This window comes from Balaenoptera musculus, chromosome 1 (genome assembly GCF_009873245.2).
Source record: "Balaenoptera musculus isolate JJ_BM4_2016_0621 chromosome 1, mBalMus1.pri.v3, whole genome shotgun sequence".
In the NCBI taxonomy this organism is placed as follows: domain Eukaryota; kingdom Metazoa; phylum Chordata; class Mammalia; order Artiodactyla; family Balaenopteridae; genus Balaenoptera; species Balaenoptera musculus.
In genome coordinates, this window is record NC_045785.1 from 61,362,751 (window position 1) to 61,386,423 (window position 23,673).

The 23,673-nt window shown below is 39.4% G+C and overlaps 1 long non-coding RNA gene across 1 annotated transcript; it reads left to right on the forward strand.

The window, feature by feature from the left end:
* Nucleotides 1–131: 131 nt before the first annotated feature.
* On the forward strand, nucleotides 132–23,443 carry LOC118893087. The gene is made up of 3 exons (XR_005019409.1): nucleotides 132–422; nucleotides 1,592–1,689; nucleotides 23,386–23,443. It is a non-coding gene; the product is annotated as an uncharacterized LOC118893087 (long non-coding RNA).
* The last annotated feature ends 230 nt before the right edge of the window (nucleotides 23,444–23,673 follow it).

Sequence of the window (23,673 nt, forward strand, 5' to 3'; positions counted from 1 at the left end):
AGCTTGACAGTGAGAACCCTCGGCCGGGATTGAGTTTGAACGTTATTTTCCAGAATAAGATGCCTGTGAGATTTTTTCCTAGCCGAAAGACTTACAATGCAAATAAATTCTCTAAGCTAAATTAACAGGCGCCGCCGGGACAGCCTAGGCGGGAGGCCTCCGTGGCACTAGAAGCCTCGGAGAGCCCCCTACAGGCGGGAGGACCCGAAAGGAAAGTACTTCTGCTCAGATGGGCGGAGCTAGGGAGGCGGGGGCGGAAGTGACGGTGATCCGCTGGCAAAGGCGGGTTCTTCGGCTTGCGCTAAGAGGGTGAGGTGTAGTGGGCTCTTCGTGTTTCTGGAGAAGTTATTTTAATAAAGGCTCGAGAACTCTGTTCTGTCACCATGGACACGGGATGTCGTTTAGACACTTATTGTTTTGGGGTACGTAAATAGGTATACAAGATAAGCATTGTACACATGGGAACCAACCAGCAATTTTGGAACTAGGATATTGCCAGTTTTGTTAAAATTACCTGTCTTTTCCCATTCTATTACCTTGCTTTCCTCCAGAGGTAACACTCTCGTGTATTTTGGGTTTATTCCTTTGCTTTTAAAAATTTAGTTTGTGTACATGTATGTTAACTTTGATAAACGGTTGAGCTTTACAAGGATAGTTTATTGTTATGTAATCGTCTGCAACTTTTTTTCCTTCAGCAATGTGCTTTTAAATCATACTAGGTTGTTGCATACATTTGTATGTAGCTGTACTTAATTTTACTGCTATACACTGGTTAGCAGTATATATACTGCTATACAATGTTACTTTGTGTGACAGTTTAATCCCTTCTGGTTCACAGGTTTTGTCATTAATTCGGATACAAAAATGCAAGAATTTTTCTAGAGTACAGCATATATCTAGAGACAATGTCTTCATCTACTCTAATTGTAATTGCTTTAAAGTCTTTGGTAATTGTAACATCTTGATTATCTAGAGGTTGATAGCTGTTGATTTTCCCTTAAAAGCTGGCCATATTTTTCCAGTTTGTTATATATTGAGAAACTGTGATCCCCCGCCCCTCTGCCGCGCAGCTTTGGGGATCTTAGTTTCCCAACTAGGGATTGAACTCAGGCCCTTGGCAGTGAAAGTGCAGAGTCCTAACCACTGGACTGCCAGGGAATTCCCGAGTAATTGTGATTTTTCTCCAAGACATTTTGATTTTATGTTGCATAGACTCTGGGTCCTGATAAAAGTCTTTGGGGAATGTTGATTTTTGTTTTGTTTTGTTTTAGGAGGTTGTCAATCCAGTTCGGTTCGTATCTCAAGTTGAGTCTGGGTGCTGGTTCCATATCAGTTCAGTTTTCAAAGGTTTTATTGTGCTGCTTTGAGTCTGTTCTATACATAGAACACTCAGGAATATTTTGGAACTTGGGTAGTAATTTAAATTGTAGTTCAGTTAACATATCTTTGGCTGTGCAGCTTTTTGTCTGCCCTGCAGATGGTCAGTTCAGGTGTGAGCACAGGACTTATGTGGATTCATACATAGAATTAAGGAGTTCCCTTCTCCAGCTCACCCCTTTTTGATATTCCTCTCATATTCTTTGTTTTGCAGGGTCTCCTTTTCCTGCTCGAAATATGAGGTTTCTCTTGGAGTTTTAGCTTTGTGCCATAGCTACAGCCTCTGACTAGGGCCCACACTGGAGCAAAGAGGTGAGAGAAAAGACCAAAACAAAACAAAACATGAATTCCCTCCAAATTCTTTGGACTGCAGAAGCTCCTGTTCCCAGTTTCCTTGTCTAGAAAGACAGGGTTTTTCTTGGTGTTGTAGCTGTTCAAGCCTAGGCCCTAACTCTCAGGTCAAGCCCAGAGGGAAAAAAGGAGAAAAAAAGCCAAGTATTCCCCCACAAACTTTAGCTCACAGAAGCTCCCTTTCCCCATTCATCTGACTAGAAATATGGGATTTCTTTCTGTTTTTGCTTACTTTGTGAAACCACAGTTTCACTGGGTGCCAGACCTCAGGTCAAAGCTGTGAGAGAAAGTAGAAAAAAAACCACACAGGGCATTTTTCTAAGTTTTGACTCTCCTCCCCAATCTGCCTGTTTTTGTTTACTTTTTAGAGTCCTCAGGTAGTTGCTTTTTGTATTTTGCCGTGAACTTTTAGTTGTAATCAGTAGGAAAGATAGGCGGTAGTGGTCTTACCCCATTTTGGCTGGCACTGCAAGTCAAGGAAATACAAATTACCACTATGCATCCATCAGAGTGATTAAAATGAAAAATTTAGACAATACCAAGTGTTAGAGAGGGTGTCAAACAACTAGAATTCTTATACACTGCTAGTGGAAGTGTCAGTTGATTGTTTACTTTGGAAAATGTTTGTCAGAATCTATTAAAACTGAACATATGCATACCCTATGACCATAAGATTCCACTCCCAAGTAGTATGTTCCCCACAGAAATGCACATATGTTCACTAAAGATGTATATAATAATGTTCATCGCTGCACTATTCATAATAGCCCCAAACTAGAAGTTCCTAATTACTTATAAATGGTAGCCTGGGTAAATAAACTGTTATATGTTCACACAGTGAAATTCTATATACAGCAATGACAATAAACAAATCGCAGCCACATTGAAGAGTATGGCTATTAGACACACACACACACACAAATATTGAATTGAAAGAGCCAGATACACACTAGCACATGCTATATGATTCCATTTACATGAAGTTCAAAAGCAGGCCAAACTAAACTAGGATGATGGTTACCCTAGGGAGTGGGGAGGAGATAATGACTGAAAGGGGACATTAAGAGCTTTTTGGAGTTCTGGTAATATTCTTTGTCATGGTCTGGGGTTTGGTTCCTTAGGTATGTTCATTTTATAAAAATTCATTTAACTGTGGCACTTATGGTTTAGGCATTTTCTTAAAACTTCAATAAGTGTAAACAAATAAATTTGCCCATTTCACCATATCCCACCTATCCTTCTCATCCAATAGATCCTGGCTAAATAGTGTACTAACTTTAGGGGCAAAAGGAGTGATCACAGACCCCCCTGTGACATTCTGAGTATGATTGATACATGGATACCTTCTGGCCCTAATGGCGACTGAGGTTTCTTACAGTTGGGATGTTGAATCTGCCATAACTCATATTAAGATGTGTTACAAATCTATTAAGAAAAGATCTGTTCTCAGTTTTACAGTTAACTGAGGGTTTGAGGTGGCAATGATCTAACTTTTGAGGTTTACATTTCTAAACTAAGAGAATTTTCTTAAAATACAGAAAAATCAAGCAGATTTTGTTCTTGCATGTTCAGACACATGCAGGCAAAAAATCTGCTATTCAAAAACAATGAAAAATAACTTTATAAAGTTCCAAATCTTAAATTCACTGCATGAGTTACAATTGAAATATATTAAAATCATGTTTTTTTAACTGACCAGACTTTTTAAAAAAATTTATACTATATAAATCCTTGTGTTATAAAATATCTGGAATTATAACTTAACAAGCAACCATAAGATATTTGTTCTTGAAGTAAGTAGGTCTTACTCAGAAGAACAAGGAATTTAAATAAATAAATAAATCTGTGAACTTAATACTCATAACTAAGTAATTCTCTAATTTTAATCTGGGAATTTGTGGAAAGTGAAAGTCACTTCTTAGGTCACTAGGACAGCAGTTACCCTAGGCAAAGTTGGGGAGTGTGTGAAGTTGTGACTGAGTTTTAGAGCAATAAATGCAGTCTGCAAGATGGAGGACTGGGTGGCTGTGGCCTCCAGAAGGCACTCAGAACTAGAAATTGGGTAATAAAGTATCATTTGGAATTGAGGTTGGAAGGATTAGCATGTGACTGTTTAGATCAGCCATCTGAAAATAGAATTAATTAACTCACTCTAAAATCTGGTTTGTGTTTGTGATATTAAGGTGAGTGGGACTCTTCCAAATCTGATCCATATTCCCAAGGGAATTATTTTAATAATAGCTGTTCATTGTATATTCGGTAGTGTGCTAAGAGCTTTACATCCATTGTCACATTTAGACTCCCAGCAGTCTTTAGGAAAGTTTTTTTTTTTTTTTTGGCCTCACTGCACAGCTTGTGGGATCCTAGTGCCCTGACCAGCCGACCAGGGATGGAACCCGCACCCTGACCCCACCCCACCCCCGCCTTGGAAGCATGGAATCCTAACCACTGGACTGCCAGGGGAGCCCCTAGGAAAGATATTATTAGCTTTGTTTACAGATAAGAAATCAAGGTTTAGAAACTGTAAGGACCTTGTGAAAGGCCATAAGGTGTAATATATGATGACTCTGGAGTCAGATTTCTTGGGTTCAAATCTCAGCTCTACTACTTGTTAACTATGTGACCTTAGGCAAATCACTTAAACTATTTGTATTTTGCTTCTTCATCTAGGAAACAGAGACGGTGATAATAGTATCAGTATTTTAGAATTGCTAAAAGGATTAAGTGAGAAAGCTCACTTAGGTGCCTGATAAACAGAACTCAATAAATAATGGTTATTATTATTCAATTAAAGGCTCACAAGTAATAGATGCCAGAGGTGGTGAATAACATGCAGTTAAAGTTCCAAAAAGTTAATCAACTATAGTTAGTAAAATTTTTCTGGGAGAATCATATGTCAACAGAAAGATGACTTGAGATAAGTCTAGGATAACAGTAGACAAAATATAAGAATATATCTGGCAATGACCAGAATAGAAAGCTATTTGAGTTCAAGGACTACAGCTAACTTTTCAAAGAGAAATATTCCTAGAGTAGAGAAGGAATTTCAATTATCCTAACTTGAAAGAAAAATCCCTCAAGACTACTCATTCTCTTCTCATTATCATTGACCCTTGAACACAAGAGTTTGGACTGCACGGGTCTACTTATACACAAATTTTTTTTCAATAAACACACTACTACACAACCCAGGTTGGTTGAATCTGCGGATGTGGACGGGAAGGCCAACTATTGAACTTGCGCATCCACCAATTTTAGTATCTGCCTAGGGTTCAGGAACCATTGCCCCCGAGGGCACCAGGGGACAACTGTGTATGCTCACCAAACAACCCTGTGATTGGTAATTTCCTCTCCTGAGTGCATTTAACCTACCATGGTGAAATACCCAGAGTGAATTCTCCATACAAGTTTTTCTTTCTAGATACAGCTCTCTTTATAGATTGATAAATTGACATTCTGAGGTGCATATTAGTTTCTTATGGGTCCTCTTAACATATTGATCCCCAAGAGGTTAATGTGCCCTGGTGGAAATGATAAACTTGAGTTTCCGAATCTACAAAGCTAAGAATCTGGCTTCGAATATTGTATTAGAGCTCTGTATGCTTGCAAGTAACAAAAATAAAAATAAAATGGCTTAAATCATGAAAGGGGGAAGGGAATTAATATTATAAAGAAAAGGTATTTGATGGAATAGGAAGGCAAGAATACAGCACAGATTCAGAAGGAGACTAAAAGAAGTCATCTCGCATCCAAGCAGCGTGCTTTCTCCTCTCTTGTCGCTGTCTCTGCTTACACATAATTTTCTTTTTGCGGACCAGTTTCCCCTGCTACTTAGTTCCAGGACAGACAGATGCAGTTACCACCCTTAGACCTGAGCAATAGGGACTATTAACCTATCCCTGCACCTCTGGGGGACGGGGTGTGGGGGACACTTTGGAGAACCTTCCTCCAAATGTTCTAAGTCCTCTGTGGTGCCTGGGACCATCTGGCAGGGCCTGGGAGGCAGAACCTAATCTTGTGTGGGTCCTGGAAATGGAAGCCCTGAAATGTTCTATTGTCTGCTGGGGACTGGCCAGGTTAGCAGGCCCTTCTGGGCAGGACACCCTAAATCTGTACCAGGATTTTATTGGCCTCAGTCCCTGTTTCTCCCTTTTAGGACCCTCTCGACAATACCCCCCTCTCACTGTGCATGGGATCCACCAGGTCCCCGAGAAGCTCTGGGACTTGCCTCTGTGGGGTGGCAGTTGGTTTTCATATCAGTTTTCTAGTGCTGTGTTAACAAATTACAAATTTAGCAGCTTAAAGCAACACAGTTCATTATCTGTCAGTTTCTGTCGGTCAGAAGTTTGAGTATGCCTTATTTTTGCTTAGGGTCTCACCAGATAGTAATCAAGGTATCAGCTGGGGGTGCAGTTTCATCTGAGGCTAAGGGACATCTCCCAAACTCATTCAGGTTGTTGATAAAATTTAGTTCCTAGTAGCTAGAGGACTGGGGTCCCTGTCTTCTTGCCAGATGTCAGCCAGGATTTTCTCTCAGCTCTCAGAGACTGCCCTCAGGCCCTGATCACACAGCCCTCTTGCAACATGGAGCTTACTTCGCCAAAGCCTGCAGGAGAATTTCTTTACAATCTGTTCCTGCGGCTCCTGCTACTACCATTACTATTACCACCATCACCACAAGTGTAGTCTTGTATAACATAATGTAATCTTGGGAGAAATGATTCCGTCACCTTTGCTCTATAGTATACCAAATTAAAGGAGTGACATGCCATCACATTAACAGGTCCTGCCCACTCTCAAAGGGAGGGTATAATACAGGGTATGTGTACCAGGGAGCAAGAATCTTAGGAGCCATCTTAAAGATTCTGCCTACCACAGCTCTTGAACAGCCAAATACTCCAGCAGATGTTCACTACACTCATCACTATCTCAAGGCATTGAGAAATCCTTAAACTAACTGTCCACCTTTTTCTCCTTCACATTCTTTTAAGAACAACATAGTTTATTATAGTGCTTGGGATGTGTGTGAATATCCATAGACATGCAAATCTCACATACCCCAAATATACGTCTCTAAGAATTTTTTTTCGCACAGATTTCTTTCTACAATTTAAAATTAATGTGCTGAAAGAAATGACGAAATTATTAAACATTGTTTACTTAGTACACTTTACAATTTGACATTCCTGGAAATTCAGTGGATTAAAAGATGTAAGTATACACACATACACATTTCACAGATATCCTACAATTTAAATACTCTTTTTGTTCTGTGCAATAGGAAATTATTGCCAGCTGGTGTTTCAGAGTCCTTTATAAATTAATTATAGTATTTACTAGCTATGTGGGAGTGGAGAATCTAATTAGGTCAAGGAGGCTGGCCCTGCTGGAGGCTGAAAGGCAAAGCAAGTATAAGGTGTCAGCTGCAAGTTTAATGCGGTACTTTCTAGACCACGTGTGTTTAAAAAAAAAGTGGGTAATTACTGAGATTACATGCAAATTTGTGGGAAAAGTCATATCAGAATAAAAATTTGTTAGTCTACCATCAATCTATGACAAAGATATTTTAGCTGACACAGGACTTCACAGGTGTCCCATGTCACAGGAGGAATGCGATGCTTGATGCTAACAGCATATTCATTCATTAATTTATGCATTCACTCAACAAGACAAGGCTAGATGTAGCTACAAAGAGGACGATATCACAGCCTCTTTCTTTAAGGAACTCACAGACTGCAAATGAATACAGATGTGTAAAGAGATAGTTAAGAAGTAGTGTTGTAAGTGTAGTATGGGCATAATTAGAGAGTATTATGGGCATTACACTGATGTAAATAACTAAAAACAATTTAAGTATACATTCTTTTCAAAAGAATTTTCAGTTTAGCGAAGTCAAGACCTTAAACCATGGCTCAAAAACCTCAAATGTGGGGCTTCCCTGGTGGCGCAGTGGTTGAGAATCTGCCTGCCAATGCAGGGGACGCGGGTTTGAGCCCTGGTCCGGGAGGATCCCGCATGCCGCGGAGCGGCTGGGCCCGTGGGCCACAGTTGCTGAGCCTGCGCGTCTGGAGCCTGTGCTCCGCAGCGGGAGAGGCTGTGATGGTGACAGGCCCGCGCGCCGCGATGAGGAGTGGCCCCCGCTTGCCGCGGCTGGAGGGAGCCCTTGCACAGAGGCGAGGACCCAACACAGCCATAAATAAATAAAAAAAAAAAAAAAAAAAAAAAAAAAAAAAACCTCAAATGTTTACAGGGACAAGGCAGTAGCATAAATGAGTAGAGCAGGCCAGTGTAAGACACTAGGTAGTGAAAGAGACTGTGACAGACTATTCAGAGACATTCCAATTTAACCTAAAAATAAATACTGTTTTAGCCAAACAAAAAAATGCCTGCTGGAGTATTAAGTCAGTAGGGTAGCTGTTTCTGCCCCCTGCCTAAGGTTAAAGAAATTCAGTTGCTGTATTAGAATTTCTGTAGGCAAATGGATGTGAGGACATTAAGAGAATTGGATGGAAAATACTTGCTTGAGATATTCTTTGTAAGATTCCTTGTGAGGCTTTATTAGGCATTTCTTCGACTTTCCCACAGACCACAAGATTGAGTCTAGTTGTTCCCATTCTTTGCTGTCACTACTTGTTCTTTTGCCTTCATTCAGTGAGCCACAGGATATAACTGGAGAGTTTTTCACAGCTAGAATCTAGAGAAAAATAAAGTTTTGGAACAGGAAAGTTGTACATTGCTAGAAATCTTAAAAGTCTGTTATCTGGACAGATAGTAGACCGGACCAAAGCAGTCACAGTTTATATCTGCTTAATGTGCTTTCCTGTTGCAATCTCATACTCCAGGTGCTTCTAGGGGGGGAAGGTCAATCATGGTGCTCCCCTTAACCCCAAGCCCAGTGTGGGATTCTTGTCCCAGGCCATGCAATCAGAATGCCCGGTCTCCTGAAGGGGAGGAAGAAGTAAAGTACCTGGCCTGTGACATTCCCTTACTTGACCTGAGAGATAGCACTAGGAAAAAGCAAAGAAGGGAGGTGATCTGGTCTAATCTCCTCAACTGGACTTCCAGGTAAATAGAGTAATGATTTTAGACAGGAGGAGGAGCCTTATCCGCAGAATGCCCTGAGTAGGCTCTCCCTTGGTAAGGATTGCTTACAGTAAGTAGATCTGGAATCTATTGATATATGGGACATGGCCTCCCAAGAGAATGTTATGTAAGCTGCACAACTCTCTGAGGTATAAAATGGAGATGTTTTAGAAATTACATGCTTCACTCTGTGAAATAACAATCTGCAAAGCTTCACACAGGTCTTGTCTATTATTCTGGGCTAGTGGATAGGAAGGACCTGGCAAGAATGTCCCAGACCTTTCACTGCTTTATCTTTGTCTCTTGATTGCCTGTACTCTTGGAATTTTTAGTAAAGCTTGATGCTAGGTAAAAATCTCTGATTTGTGTGAGTCTGATTTGATAATCCAATCCTGTGTGTTAGCTTGCCTGGTCATGGTGATTGGTTGAAGAATGAATATGTGCATCAGGAAAGACCAGTCAGAATTATTACCTAGGATTTGATTAGGAATGTTGGGAGAGAGAAGTTCTCTCTCCATTTGAGTTTCTAAGCTGGTAAATGGAAGTGTGAGAGCCAATATATAGAGAGAACTCACTCACAAAAAGAAGTCAAGGAGAGACAATGAGAGCTGATAGATGGAGGGAATTAAACGGGGGTGGGTAAGGGATGGGGAGAGAAAGTGAATTCTACCTCTAGTTCACACATAAACATTATTGGAACTTTAAATATGATTGCAACTGCTAAAACAGTATTTTTTTTGAATTTTTGAATTTTATTTTATTTATTTTTTATACAGCAGGTTCTCATTAGTTATCTATTTTATACATATTAGTGTATACATGTCAATCCCAGTCTCCCAGTTCATCCCACCACCACCCCGCCCCCAGCCACTTTCCCCTCTTGGCGTCCATACGTTTGTTCTCTACATCTGTGTCTCTATTTCTGCCCTTCAAACCGGTCATCTGTACCATTTTATAACAGTATTTTTAACTGTCTTACCCTATCAGTATGGAGGAACGCTCTTCTACCTTCCTCTTTTTTTGCCAGCTCTGTCCTGTGTGTAACCTCTTTTGGGGCTGTGTGGCAACGTAACACATAGTGGTTTGTGGCTTTGGCTTTGGCTTAGAAAGCAAAACTCTATTTTAGCAACTGTCCCTTTAGGTTGTAATTACCTATTTGTTTTATGTATCCCAAATTCCTCATAGATAGTGAGTAAATCTTATTTATTTCTTTAATGTTAGTACCTGGAACATAGCACTCAATATTTGTAGAACACATGAAGAAAGGAATTTTATTTTTGCCATCATTGAAACTATGCACAAGCCTGACCAGTGTGAAATTGTATAGGCTTGATTCCCTCCCACTCCATACCAAATGTGCATAATTTATATTACTGGGTATCCAACAAAATGTTTGATTGTGATGAACGCTATTATAGTTAAGGCATGTTGCCAACATTTGCTGCAATAAACAAGGAATGACTACTTTAAATTGTTCCACAGTTTAGAGTAGTGGTTAAAATCATGGGCTTTTGGGACTGGAATTTCTGCTCTGCTGACAAAACTGGCCCTGCACCAATGGCTCTCCCTCCCCAACGTGACACGGCCCCAGGGTGGATACGGGAGAGGTAATTTTAAAAAACGCAGCGGGACCAATTCTTCACTTTCACAGCAAAGGTCAAAATGCTACCTCTCAGTTTCCTCATCTGTATAGTAGGAATAATAATACATCATTTTGTTGTTGTCAGAATTAAATAAGTACTATATTTTAAACTCTTTGAGAGAAGAGTGTCTAGCACATAGTAAGTGCCGCGTGTTTGCTGTGATTATTCTTATTGTTATTCTCCAAACTTCAGTTTTATCAGAGTCAAATGGGGATAGTATTACATATGTGTGTGAATTTCAAACAAGATGACGCATGTAAAATGCTTGACGGTAAATGCATAATAAGGAACAAGTATTAATAGCTATTAGTAGGGGAGTTAGATTAGTTGAATGTTACCACGTGTACCAAACATGTATTCCCAATTTTCAAAAACAAAATAGTAATATAACTCATTTAACATTAAAGTACAGTCACACACATAATGTTGGTGTTAATGGTACAGGCATTGGAAACAGTTTGCCTGGGTTCAGATCTTGGCTTTACTACATATTATTTGTGTGATCTTGGGCAAGTTATTTAACTTCTCTGAGTCACCCCTATTAAAGGAGAATAATGATAGCATCTACTCCATAATGTGGGTCTGAAGATTAATTGAGGCAATACCTTTAAATTAATAAACACAATGCCAGGAAAATAGTAAGCAATCAATAAGTTTTGGTTCTTATTATCTCTCTGAGCCTCAATCACATTCAATCATGAAAATGAGGATAACAATATTTACCTGACCAGGCTGTTATGTGGATAAAATGTGATAGTGCTAGTGAAAATGTCTAGTAAATAATAGGTATTTGATAAATGTCAGTTTTCTTTCCCATTTCTATGATTCATGAAGCAACTTGGAATTTTACAACGCCTTCGGGTTATCAGTACAGATATCAATTATATTTCTACGTGTGTGGATATAGGATAAAAAGGATCAGGTAGAATTTGATCAGTGATACATATTAAATGTTGCTTATTGAATAAATATCATTCAGTTGGCTTATTAGCTGCTCTTATAAAAGTAGATTGTATCAGAAATACCCTATTTTGTATATTCTTCTGATTCATGTCATAGATAAATGGCAATTTATTCTATTTAGAGAAAGATAGAAAAGTAGACTGGTATTCCAGGTTTCTTGCAGCGAACATGGTGCACAATCTGCTACAACTGAAGGGGAATGTTATTAATCACAAGGTGCACGAGGAGGCAGAGGACTTCATTATGCTGTTTTGCTCCCACAACGTGCACCTGGAGCTTCTTAATGACTGTGCCCTTTGGAGACAGGTGGCACTCTGCAAAGTGTAAACCTCTCTAAACCTCTTCTTGTCTCAAACTGACACGTCTTCATGGCACTGTGTATAATCAGAGTCTTAAATGATGTGAAAGGCTTTGGTAGGACTATAATTAGTTGAAATAATTTTTTTCCTGGTCTCTAAGGAGTACACATGGCTAGAACAAGGGAAAGAAAGAATGTCAAGAAACAGCTGGGGGATAAATTCACATATTCATTGAAAAAGGCAAGCCTGTAAAAGATGGTATTGTGTACTGGGTGAACAAGCACAGTAGATGGCAGTTTAGTAACATAAAATATTATTATGTTATGTTTAGAAGTCATCTTTTTTAAAGACTATCTAGAAAAACATGCATCTTAAGTGTTATATATTTATTGTCATCTTTTTTGGGGGAAAGTTCTGTTAATGATCTCTGCTTACAGAAACAGATTGGTATAAACTTGTCAAATAGCATAGACTATAAGGGGACATTGGGGTGCTCGAGGATTTTTTCACCATATTTTATTAGCATCTATTCATTTTGAAGCATACATTTTTTGATATTTGAAGAGCTAAAGCACTTGGGAATGACTCTCAAATAAAATAACACCACAACCAACCGTTGATTCCCCTGAAAAAGTGGCTGAATATTTAATTGTTAAAATATTTAGCAAGTTAAAAACAGTATGGAAAAGGAGTAGAGACAGAGAGGATATCAGGAAGAAAGGTAAAATTCCCAAGAATATTTGAGTATTGAAAGGAGAAAAAATAAGAGCCCAACTTTCTCTGAGATACAAGCTCAGGACTGTGTCACTTGTTACATAGAATTCACCAAAAGTCCAGGCATTAGGAAAATTCTGATCCCAGAACAGAAAGCTGACAGTTCTTCCTAAGATGGAATCAGATCATTACACACGCTGTATTGGTTTAATTGAGCATACATTATTTCCTTCAGCAAAAAATCTTCTGCCATGGTACCCTATTTTCTTGGGCACCAGTGCTTGACAGATTTCTCACACAAGTAAGCAGTTGAGAGTAAAACAATTTTGACATGAAATGTGCTTATACTTTGAAAGCCATTAAACAAGACTTGTTTGCTTATAATTTTCTAATAAAATAAAGGACCTTCTGTGGAAAGCAGTTTTAAAAACACATCATAACATTTTCAGTGTGTAGGTCTTGCAACGTTTGTTGCAATTTTCTAGTGACAGACACAGAACAATAAGATTTCCCCAACAGATGCTCAGTGCTGGGTACTCACATGTCACTCAAACTGACAAGATTTTAGGAAAAAAACACTTTCTTCCCTATGTTATCATTTTGAAATATCAACTATTGTGCATAATTCAATTTTGCTAAATTGAAAAGTATAAACTTCACAAAACATAATTTATTAACGGTAATATGATAGAATTAATTAGAAACACGCCCTAAACAACTCACTAGACCTCATTCTACAAATTTGTGTGTCCCAGACAAAATTCTAATCCTACTTGCCTGGAGAAAATCTTTAGGTCAGTTTATGATAATATCACAGAATTTTGGAGCTGGGAAAAATACTTGTAGATCATGTATTTCAAGTTAGTGCCTAAGTTTCAGGATTTTCTCTTTTTATGTACTGGAACTATTTGGATTTAATTCATATTTAAATAATGTAGAGCCAGAACCATTCAGGCTACATAGTTTCTTTGTTCATTCATTCATTCATCCATTCTCTCAACAGTTTATCGAGCATCTCACATGTACTGGTATATTCCAGGAACTATGTTAGAGATTGGTAATGCCATAATAAATATTTCACTATTCGTGTCTCTGAGGAGGAGATCAGAGTATAGCTGGACAGATAGACAAATGAATTAATAGCTATATTGTAGTGTGATAAAGGCTATGACAGGTTTGTATACAGTACTAAGGGAAAACAGATGAGGGAGCAATCTATGTCCTTGGGGGTTCTGAGAAGACAACACAGAGGGAATCATATTTGAGCCTGAGCAAGAATTCTCAGAGGAGAAGTGAGGACTGAGTATGTAGGAAAGGAAATAGACATGAAGGCGGAAGAGTATGTTTGGAGAATGACAGTGTAAAATCTAGGGAATGGTGAGAAATGATGTACAGTTAGACTGTAAAGGTAAATCAGGGAAAGATGGCAAATATAAGATTCTAAAGAGTTTGGCATTACTTTTTTTTTTTTTTTAGTTTGGCATTACTTTTGTGGGAAATGAACAATTGAAAAAATTTGAAGGTGAAGACAAGGATGTGATATGATTTGTATTTTTGAAAAGCTATCTCTGACACTGGTGTGAAAGGCAGTTTAGGCTAGATTAGTAATGGACATTTGAAGTACGTTTCAGTATTATGCTAGGGCAGTGAAAGTGACAATGGACAAAGGCATATTTTAAGATACCTATTTTAAAAAAAACAAAGTTTATTTATTTATTTTGGCTGCGCCAGGTCTTAGTTGTGGCACACGGGATCTTCGTTGCGGCATGCGGACTCTTAGTTGCGGCATTTATGCGGGATCTAGTTCCCAACCAGGGATCGAACCCAGGTTCCCTGCATTGGGAGCTTGGAGTCTTACCCACTGGACCACCAGGGAAGTCCCAAGATACCTTTTAGAAGCAATTAATAGAGCTTTGTGGTCAGTTGCTTGGGAGAGTCGGGTGCTAAGGGAAGGGGAAAAAGTTAAGGATGGCTTCAAGAGGTCTAGTTTGCATGTTTAGTTTTGAGGGTTTGGATAGGCATTTATTTAATCCTCTTCACAAGCTTTTGAGGATTATAACAGATGACAAAAACTGAAGCTTTGAAAAGTTAAGTAATTTGCCAGTTATCATGTGGGTAGTAATCTATGAAGGACAGATTCAAGCACATTCTATTTGACTAATCCCAGAACCCAAGCTTGTAACCATTGTGCTGTTTCTTTCTATACTGACCAAGTGGGCAGTGATGCCATTTACTGGGCTGGGAAATACAGGAGGAAAATCATGGTTTGAATAGAAAATAATCAGTTTGCGCTTTAACGTCTTGACTTTGATATATCCGAAAGACCAGAGAGTGGAGATATTCAGAAGAGAATTGGAAATAACAGTCCTGAAGCTCATGAAAGATATGGGGTGAGAAAGTTCAGATTAAGTGATGGTTGAGGCCATAAGAGTGACTCAGATAGCCCAGAGAATAGGTGTAGGGAAGAGGATTGAGCAGAAAGCTTTCAGTGGCTATGGAACAAAAGGATTCAGGGGGAGGAGACTGAGAAGGTGCACTCAAATGGCTGATTGGAAAACCAGAATAATATACTTACTTATAATACGCTTGTGGAGTACAGATTTACTTTTTCTCTCTTGAGCGTATGTTGGGCAGAAGGTTGGACCCTCATCATCTTAATTGTCCACTGTTGCTTTAAGAACATCGTTGGAGTTGTGAAAACCTGTCACTCACAGCCTCTCCTTTTCTGAAGTTCACAATCTCTCCCCATTCAGGATCACCATCTTCCACTCTACACAAATTCCATCATCATACTAGGCCACAAGTCCACATCCTCAATGATGCACCCACTCTTACCTCAATTCCTAGATTGTACCTGAGCCAACTTCACCTCCAACATGTTTCCATATTTTTCTAGAAACTGCTCCACTTGTGAAATATTTAACCCTGAAATTCCAGTGACTGAGCATAGCGTCTTTATTTCTCCCTCTCTCCCTCCCACTAACTCAATTTAGATTCAACTTAGTTCACATCATATATTGAGTATCTATCATATGTTGTGTGCTAAGATTTAGGAGATACATATATATATATATGTATATATATATATATATATATATACACACACATATATATATATACACACAAAATTGTACTGAGATATTTCACAGAATAGGAAGGGAGTGGATATGCAAACATTTTTTGCAATCCTAGTGTGATAAGTAAAATAATAGAGGTATATTTTAGGTACAGTAGTGTGATACAGTGGAAAGTTTGAGCAGTTGCACTTGAGTTGAAAATGGGAGATATATCATTAATCTATAATTATATAACTAAAACCCCACATTTAGTGGCTTAAAATAGCACTGATTTATTTCTTACCATTCTGTGGGTTGACTGGGCTCCACCTGCATTCAACTGGTGGCTGAAATGGGCAGGAAGGGCCAGGAAGGTCTTATTTACATGTCTGGGGTTATGGGTGCTATATGTCAACTCTCCTCCCTTGGCCTTCTTCTCTGCATGATGTCTGTACTCCATGCAGGATAGCCTGAAATTTATAGCATGCTAGTTGTGTTAAGCTGGAACTGGTACAGTGCCAGTTCTTTAGCATTCTATTGGCCTGCCCATAATCAAGGGTTTTTTGTTGGAGTAATGGCATGAGTGTACTGGGATGGGATGAAAATTGGCAGCTCTTTTTTGCAGACAGATTACCACAGGAGACTTTAAAAAGGAAAAGATTCTTGAGATGAGTCTTGAAGGCTGAGAAGTCCATCAGGTGAATGGGGATTTAGGAGAAGAGAAGGAGCTCTTCAGAAAGAACAGCAGTGACTTGAAAACAGGAAGCAGCATAGTCATTGGGTATGCCAGGACATGTGGATTCCTGGGAGTATTTGGGGGAAGGAATAAGAAATGAACTGGCTAGGCAAACATGATTATAGAAAGCCTTGTTATCAGAAGTAAATTGAACTCTTCTTCCAGGCCGCAGAATGCCCTTCTGCAGGTTTTATGCAGGGAAGCAGCTGCTCTTCACTCTCATTGATTCTTCTACTTTCTTTGCTTCATATGTTCTTGATCGATAAGCCTCCTTTGGCTTCATTTCCTTATTCAATCCAGCTGTCAACCCATGGTACTTCAGCTGAATCTCTCTCACCAGTGCTCTCAGTTCTCAACACTCATATGACCTTGTTATTCCATTATCCTAATCCTCAATTCTAGAATAATCTAACCGTCTGTTTGTTCTGATCCTGGAACTAGGCATTGAGTAATACTGAAACAAATCATATAACCATGTTGATTGCCTGCCTTATACATTTATGATTTCCAACTACTGACTCTCAGTATTGTCTAGCAAATCTTAACATATCCTTACCCATTCCCTATGCTGGTAATTTTTTACTACTCTTAACAACTTTTGCACTTAATGCTGCACTGTTTTCTCTTAACAGATTACCTTGAATACTTCACAGAGGAAATAGCTGTGATAGTTGTGAAAAATGTCCTTCACAACATCTCCTTGAAGTTCATTTATTCTTTCTCCTTCTGGATCATCCTGTTTCTTTCCTTCCAAATTCCTGCTATCATCCTAGGACTTATTTTACTTCTTCTATACCTCCAAATGTGTTTCTGACACATGGTATACATGTAGTAAATATGAATTAATGATCAATTTCTATTTGCCAATATTATGATTTCTTGTTAGCCTTCGTCTTGCTTATGGTGTGGAGACACATTCCATTTTAAGGTCCTATCCCTGGCTCTGTGGAAACTTTCAAACCACACATACAAGTGGACATAATGGCTGAGATTCTGTACTCCACAAATTTCTTCCAAAATCAATCTTATTCGATTTACATTTTGGTTTGTTGGAGCCTTGCTGTACCAGTCAGTAAATATATTGGATACTATCACTGATTATATATATATGAACTTTTTTGGAAATTATGTTACTAAATAAAAATGATTATTATTTTTATTATGTTCTTCTTAAAGTGTGGTGCCCATTTAACATGATAATCACAGATGTTTACAACAACAAAACTTTCTCATATGCTAGACAGACTATTACACAGGCAGGAACCATGGTCTACTGGCATATAATAGATAATAAATTTTTGTGGAGTGAATAGATGAATGTTCCTGATATGTAACCCAGTCATAATTTTCTAAATGAACATAGAATGTATTTCTGATATTTCAAATTAAATTGCCATCTGTCATTAGGGCTTGGGCTTTTCACACATTCTAAGTGACTGTTGCTATTGTTTTGGGGTTTTTTTTTACTGTAAAAAAATTTTTTAAAACACCTTTATTGGAGTATAATTGCTTTACAATGTTGTGTTACTTTCTGCTGTATAACAAAATGAATCAGCTGTATGTATACATATATCCCCATATCTCCTCCCTCTTGCATCGCCCTCCCACCCTCCCTATCCCACCCCTCTAGGTGGTCACAAAGCATCGAGCTGATCTTCCTGTGCTATGCAGCTTCTTCCCACTAGCTATCTATTTTACATTTGGTAGTGTATATATGTCAATGCTACTCTTTCGCTTCGTCCCAGCTTACCCTTCCCCATCCCCGTGTCCTCAAGTCCATTCTCTACGTCTGCTCTTTATTCCTGTCCTACCCCTAGATTCTTCAGGACCATTTTCTTTTTTTTTTTTTTTTTGTAGATTCCATATATATGTGTTAGCATACGGTATTTGTTTTTCTCTTTCTGACTTATTTCAGTCTGTATGACAGACTCTAGGGCTATCCACCTCACTACAAATAACTCAATTTCGTTTCTTTTTATGGCTGAGTAATATTCTATTGTATATATGTGTCACATCTTCTTTATCCATTCATCTGTTGATGGACAATTGGGTTGCTTCTATGTCCTGGCTATTGTAAATAGAGCTGCAATGAACATTGTGGTACATGAATCTTTGAATTACAGTTTTCTCAGGGTACATGACCAATAGTGGGATTGCTGGGTCGTATGGTAGTTCTATTTTCAGTTTTTTAAGGAACCTCCATACTGTTCTCCATAGTGGCTGTATCAATTTACATTCCCACCAACAGTGTAGGAGGGTTCCCTTTTCTCCACACCCTCTCCAGCATTTATTGTTTGTAGATTTTTGGATGATGGCCATTCTGACTGGTGTGAGGTAATACCTTATTATAGTTTTAATTTGCATTTCTCTAATGATTAGTGATGTTGAGCATCCTTTCATGTGTTTGTTGGCCATCTGTATATCTTCTTTGGAGAAATGTCTGTTTAGGTCTTCTGCCCATTTTTGGACTGCATTATTTCCTTTTTTGATATTGAGCTGGGTGAGCTTCTTGTATACTTTGGAAATTAATCCTTTGTCAGTTGCTTCGTTTGAAAATATTTTCTCCCATTCTGAGGGTTGTCTTTTTGTCTTGTTTATGGTTTCCTTTGCTGTGCAAAAGCTTGTGTTTCATTAGGTACCATTTCTTTATTTTTGTTTTTATTTCCGTTTCTCTAGGAGGTGGGTCAAAAAGGATCTTGCTGTGATTTATGTCATAGAGTGTTCTGCCTGTGTTTTCCTCTAATTGTTTTATAGTGTCTGGCCTTACATTTACGTCTTTAATCTATTTTGAGTTTATTTTTGTGTATGGTGTTAGGGAGTGTTCTAATTTCATTCTTTTACGTGTAGCTGTCCAGTTTTCCCAACACCATTTATTGAAGAGGCTGTCGTCTCTCCATTGTATATTCTTACCTCATTTATCAAAGATAAGGTGACCATTTGTGCATGGGTTTATCTCTGGGCTTTCTATCCTGTTCCATTGGTCTATATTTCTGTTTTTGTGCCAGTACCATACTGTCTTGATTACTGTAGCTTTGTAGTATAGTCTGAAGTCAGGGAACCTGATTCCTCTAGCTCCATTTCTCTTTCTCAAGATTGCTTTGGCTATTCGGGGTCTTCTGTGTTTCCATACAAATTGTGAAATTTTTTGCTCTAGTTCTGTGAAAAACGCCACTGGTAGTTTGATAGGGATTGCATTGAATCTGTAGATTGCTTTGGGTAGTATAGTCATTTTCACAGTGTTAATTCTTCAAATCCAAGAACATGGTATATCTCTCCATCTGTTTGTTTTGTCTTTAATTTCTTTCATCTGTGTCTTACGGTTTTCTACATACAGGTCTTTTGTCCCCTTAGGTAGGTTTATTCTTAGGCATTTTATTCTTTTGGTTGTAAGTGGGAGTGTTTCCTTAATTTCACTTTCAGATTTTTCATCTTTAGTGTATAGGAAGGCAAGAGATTTCTGTGCATTAATTTTGTATTCTGCTACTTTACCAAATTCATTGATTAGCTCTACTAGTTTTCTGGTAGCATCTTTAGGATTCTCTATATATAGTGTCATGTTATCTGCAAACAGTGACAGTTTTACTTCTTCTTTTCTGATTTGGATTCCTTTTATTTCTTTTTCTTCTCTGATTGCTGTGGCTAAAACTTCCAAAACTATATTGAATAATAGTGGTGAGAGTGGGCAACCTTGTCTTTTTCCTGATCTTAGTGGAAATGGTTTCAGTTTTTCACCATTGAGAACGATGTTGGCTGTGGGTTTGTCATATATGGCCTTTATTATGTTGAGGTAGGTTCCCTCTATGCCTACTTTCTGGAGAATTTTTATCCTAAATGAGTGTTGAATTTGGTCAAAAGCTTTTTCTGCATCTATTGAGATGATCATATGGTTTTTATCATTCAATTTGTTAATTTGGTGTATCACATTGATTGATTTGTGTATATTGAAGAATCCTTGCATTCCTGGGATAAACCCCACTTGATCATTTTCATTTTGGATGATCTGTCCACTGGTGAAAGTGGGGTGTTAAAGTCCCGTACTATTACTGTGTTACTGTCAATTTCCCCTTTTATGGCTGTTAGCATTTGCCTTATGTATTGAGGTGCTCCTATGGTGGGTGCATAAATATTTACAATTGTTATATCTTTTTGTTGGATTGATTCCTTGATCATTATGTAGTGTTCTTCTTTGTCTCTTGTAATAGTCTTTGTTTTAAAGTCTATTTTGTCTGATATGAGAATTGCTACTGCAGCTTTCTTTTGATTTCCATTTGCATGGAATATCTTTTTCCATCCCCTCACTTTCAGTCTGTATATGTCCCTAACTCTGAAGTGGGTCTCTTGTAGACAGCATATATACAGGTCTTCTTTTTGTATCCATTTAGCCAGTCTATGTCTTTTGGTGGGAGCATTTAATCCATTTACATTTAAGGTAATTTTCAATATGTATGTTCCTATTACCATTTTCTTAATTGTTTTGGGTTTGTTATTGTAAGTCTTTTTCTTCTCTTGTGTTTCCTGCCTAGAGAAGTTCCTTTAGCATTTGTTGTAAAGCTGGTCTGGTGGTGCTGAATTCTCTCAACTTTTGTTTGTCTGTAAAGGTTTTAATTTCTCCGTCGAATCTGAATGAGATACTTGCTAGGTAGATTAATCTTGGTTGTAGGTTTTTTCCTTTCATCACTTGAAATATGTTCTGCCACTCCCTTCTGGCTTGCAGAGTTTCTGCTGAAAGATCAGCTGTTAACTTTATGGGGATTCCCTTATATGTTATTTGTTGCTTTTCCCTTGCTGCTTTTAAGATTTTTTCTTTGCATTTTATTTTTGATAGTTTGATTAATATGTGTCTTGGAGTGTTTCTCCTTGGATTTATCCTGTATGGGACACTCTGCACTTCCTGTACTTGTTTGACTATTTCCTTTCTCATATTAGGGAAGTTTTCAACTATAATCTCTTCAAATATTTTCTCAGTCCCTTTCTTGTTCTCTTCTTCTGGGACCCCTATAATTCAAATGTTGGTGAGTTTAATGTTGTCCCAGAGTTCTCAGAGACTGTCCTCAATTCTTTTCATTCTTTTTTCTTTATTCTGCTCTGCAGTAGTTATTTCCACTATTTTATCTTCCAGGTCACTTATCTGTTCTTCTGTTCTTATCTGATTACCTGTTCAGTTATTCTGCTATTGATCCCTTCTAGAGTATTTTTAATTTCGTTTATTGTGTTGTTCATCATTGTTTATTTGCTCTTTAGCTCTTCTAGGTCCTTGTTAACATTTCTTGTATTTTCTCCATTCTATTTCCAAGATTTTGGATCATCTTCACTATCATTACTCTGAATTCTTTTTCAGGTAGACTGCCTATTTCCTCTTCATTTGTTTGGTCTGCTGGGTTTTTACCTTGCTCCTTCATCTGCTGCATATTTCTCTATGTTTTCATTTTGTTTAACTTGCTGTCTTTGGAGTCTCCTTTTCGCAGGCTGCATGTTCGTAGTTCCCATTGTTTTTGGTGTCTGCCCCCAGTGGGTGAGGTTGGTTCAGTGGCTTGTGTAGGCTTCCTGGTGGAGGGGACTGGTGCCTGTGTTCTGGTGTGTGGGGCTGGATCTTGTCTTTCTGGTGGGCAGGGCTGTGTCTGGTGGTGTGTTTTGGGGTGTTTGTGAACTTAGTATGATTTTAGGCAACCTCTCTGCTAATGGGTGGGGTTGTGTTCCTGTCTTGCTAGTTGTTTGGCATTCGGCATCCAGAGCTGGAGTTTGCTGGCCGTTGGGTGGAGCTGGGTCTTAGCGTTGAGATGGAGATCTCTGGGAGAGCTCTCACCGATTGATATTATATGGGGCCAGGAGGTCTCTGGTGGTCCAGTGTCCTGAATTCGGCTCTCCCACCTCAGAGGCTCAGGCCTGACACTAGCCCAGAGCACCAAGACCCTGTCAGCCACACGGCTCAGAAGAGAAGGGAGAAAAAAAGAAAAAAATAAATAAAAAGTAATTATTAAAATAAAAAAATAATAATAAAAAAAGAGGAGAGCAACCAAACCAATAAACAAATCCACCAATGATAATAGGCCCTAAAAACTGCACTGAGATAAACATAAAAATCAGAAATAAATCAGTCACAGACAGCAAACCCCAAGTCTACAGTTCCTCCCAAAGTCCACCTCCTCAATTTTGGGATGATTCGTTGTCTATTCAGGTACCCACAGATGCAGGGTACATCAAGTTGACTGTGGAGATTTAATCCGCTGCTCCTGAGGCTGCTGGGAGAGATTTCCCTTTCTCTTCTTTGTTCGCACAGCTCCTGGGGTTCAGCTTTGGGTTTGGCCCTGCCTCTGCGTGTCGGTCGCCCTCAGGCATATGTTCCCGCCCAGACAGGATGGGGTTAAAGGAGCAGCGGATTCGGGGGCTCTGGCTCACTCAGGCCGCCGGGAGGGAGGGGTACAGATGCAGGGCGAGCCTGCGGCGGCAGAGGCCAGCCTGATGTTGCAGCAGCCTGAGGCGCACCGTGTGTTCTCCTGGGGAAGTTGTCCCTGGATCACGGGACCCTGGCAGTGGCAGGCTGCACAGGCTCCCGGGGTGGGCAAAGGGGTAGATAGAGACCTGTGCTTGCACACAGGCTTCTTGGTGGCGGCAGCAGCAGCGTTAGTGTTTTATGCCCGTCTCTGGGATCCAAGCTGATAGCCACGGCTTGCGCCCATCTCTGGAGCTCGTTTAGGTGGTGCTCTGAATCCCCTCTCCTTGCGCACCCCAAAACAATGGTCTCTTGCCTCTTAGGCAGGTCCAGATCTTTTCCCGGACTCCCTCCGGGCTAGCTGTGGCGCACTAGCTCCCTTCAGGCTGTGTTCACACAGCCAACCCCAGTCCTCTCCCTGGAATCTGACCTCTGAAGCCCGAGCCTCAGCTCCCAGCCCCCACTGCCCCGGCGGGTGAGCAGACAAGCCCCTCGGGCTGGTGAGTGCTGGTCGACACCGATCCTCTGTGCGGGAATCTCTCCACTTTGCCCTCTGCACTGCACTCTCCTCCATGGCTCCAAAGCTTCCCCCCAACTCACCCCCCATCTCCGCCAGTGAAGGGACTTCCTAGTGTATGGCAACTTTTCCTCCTTCACAGCTCCCTCCCAGATGTGCAGGTCCCGTCCCTATTCTTTTGTCTCTGTTTTTTCTTTTTTCTTTTGCCCTACCCAGGTACATGGAGAGTTTCTTGCCTTTTGGGAAGTCTGAGGTCTTCTGCCAGCGTTCTGTAGGAGCTGTTCCACACATCCATGTATTTTTGACGTATTTGTGGGGAGGAAGGTGATCTCCACGTCTTACTCCTCTGCCATCTTGAAGGTCCCCTCCTGTTGTTATTGAAAGGAAAAAAAACTCTACCAATCGGTACAGCAGTTCACGGTAAGTTTTGTTTCATTTCTCTGGTAAATTTCATCTGTCAGAGTGTTGTTTTAGATATGGTTTTTCCATAGAAGCACACATAAA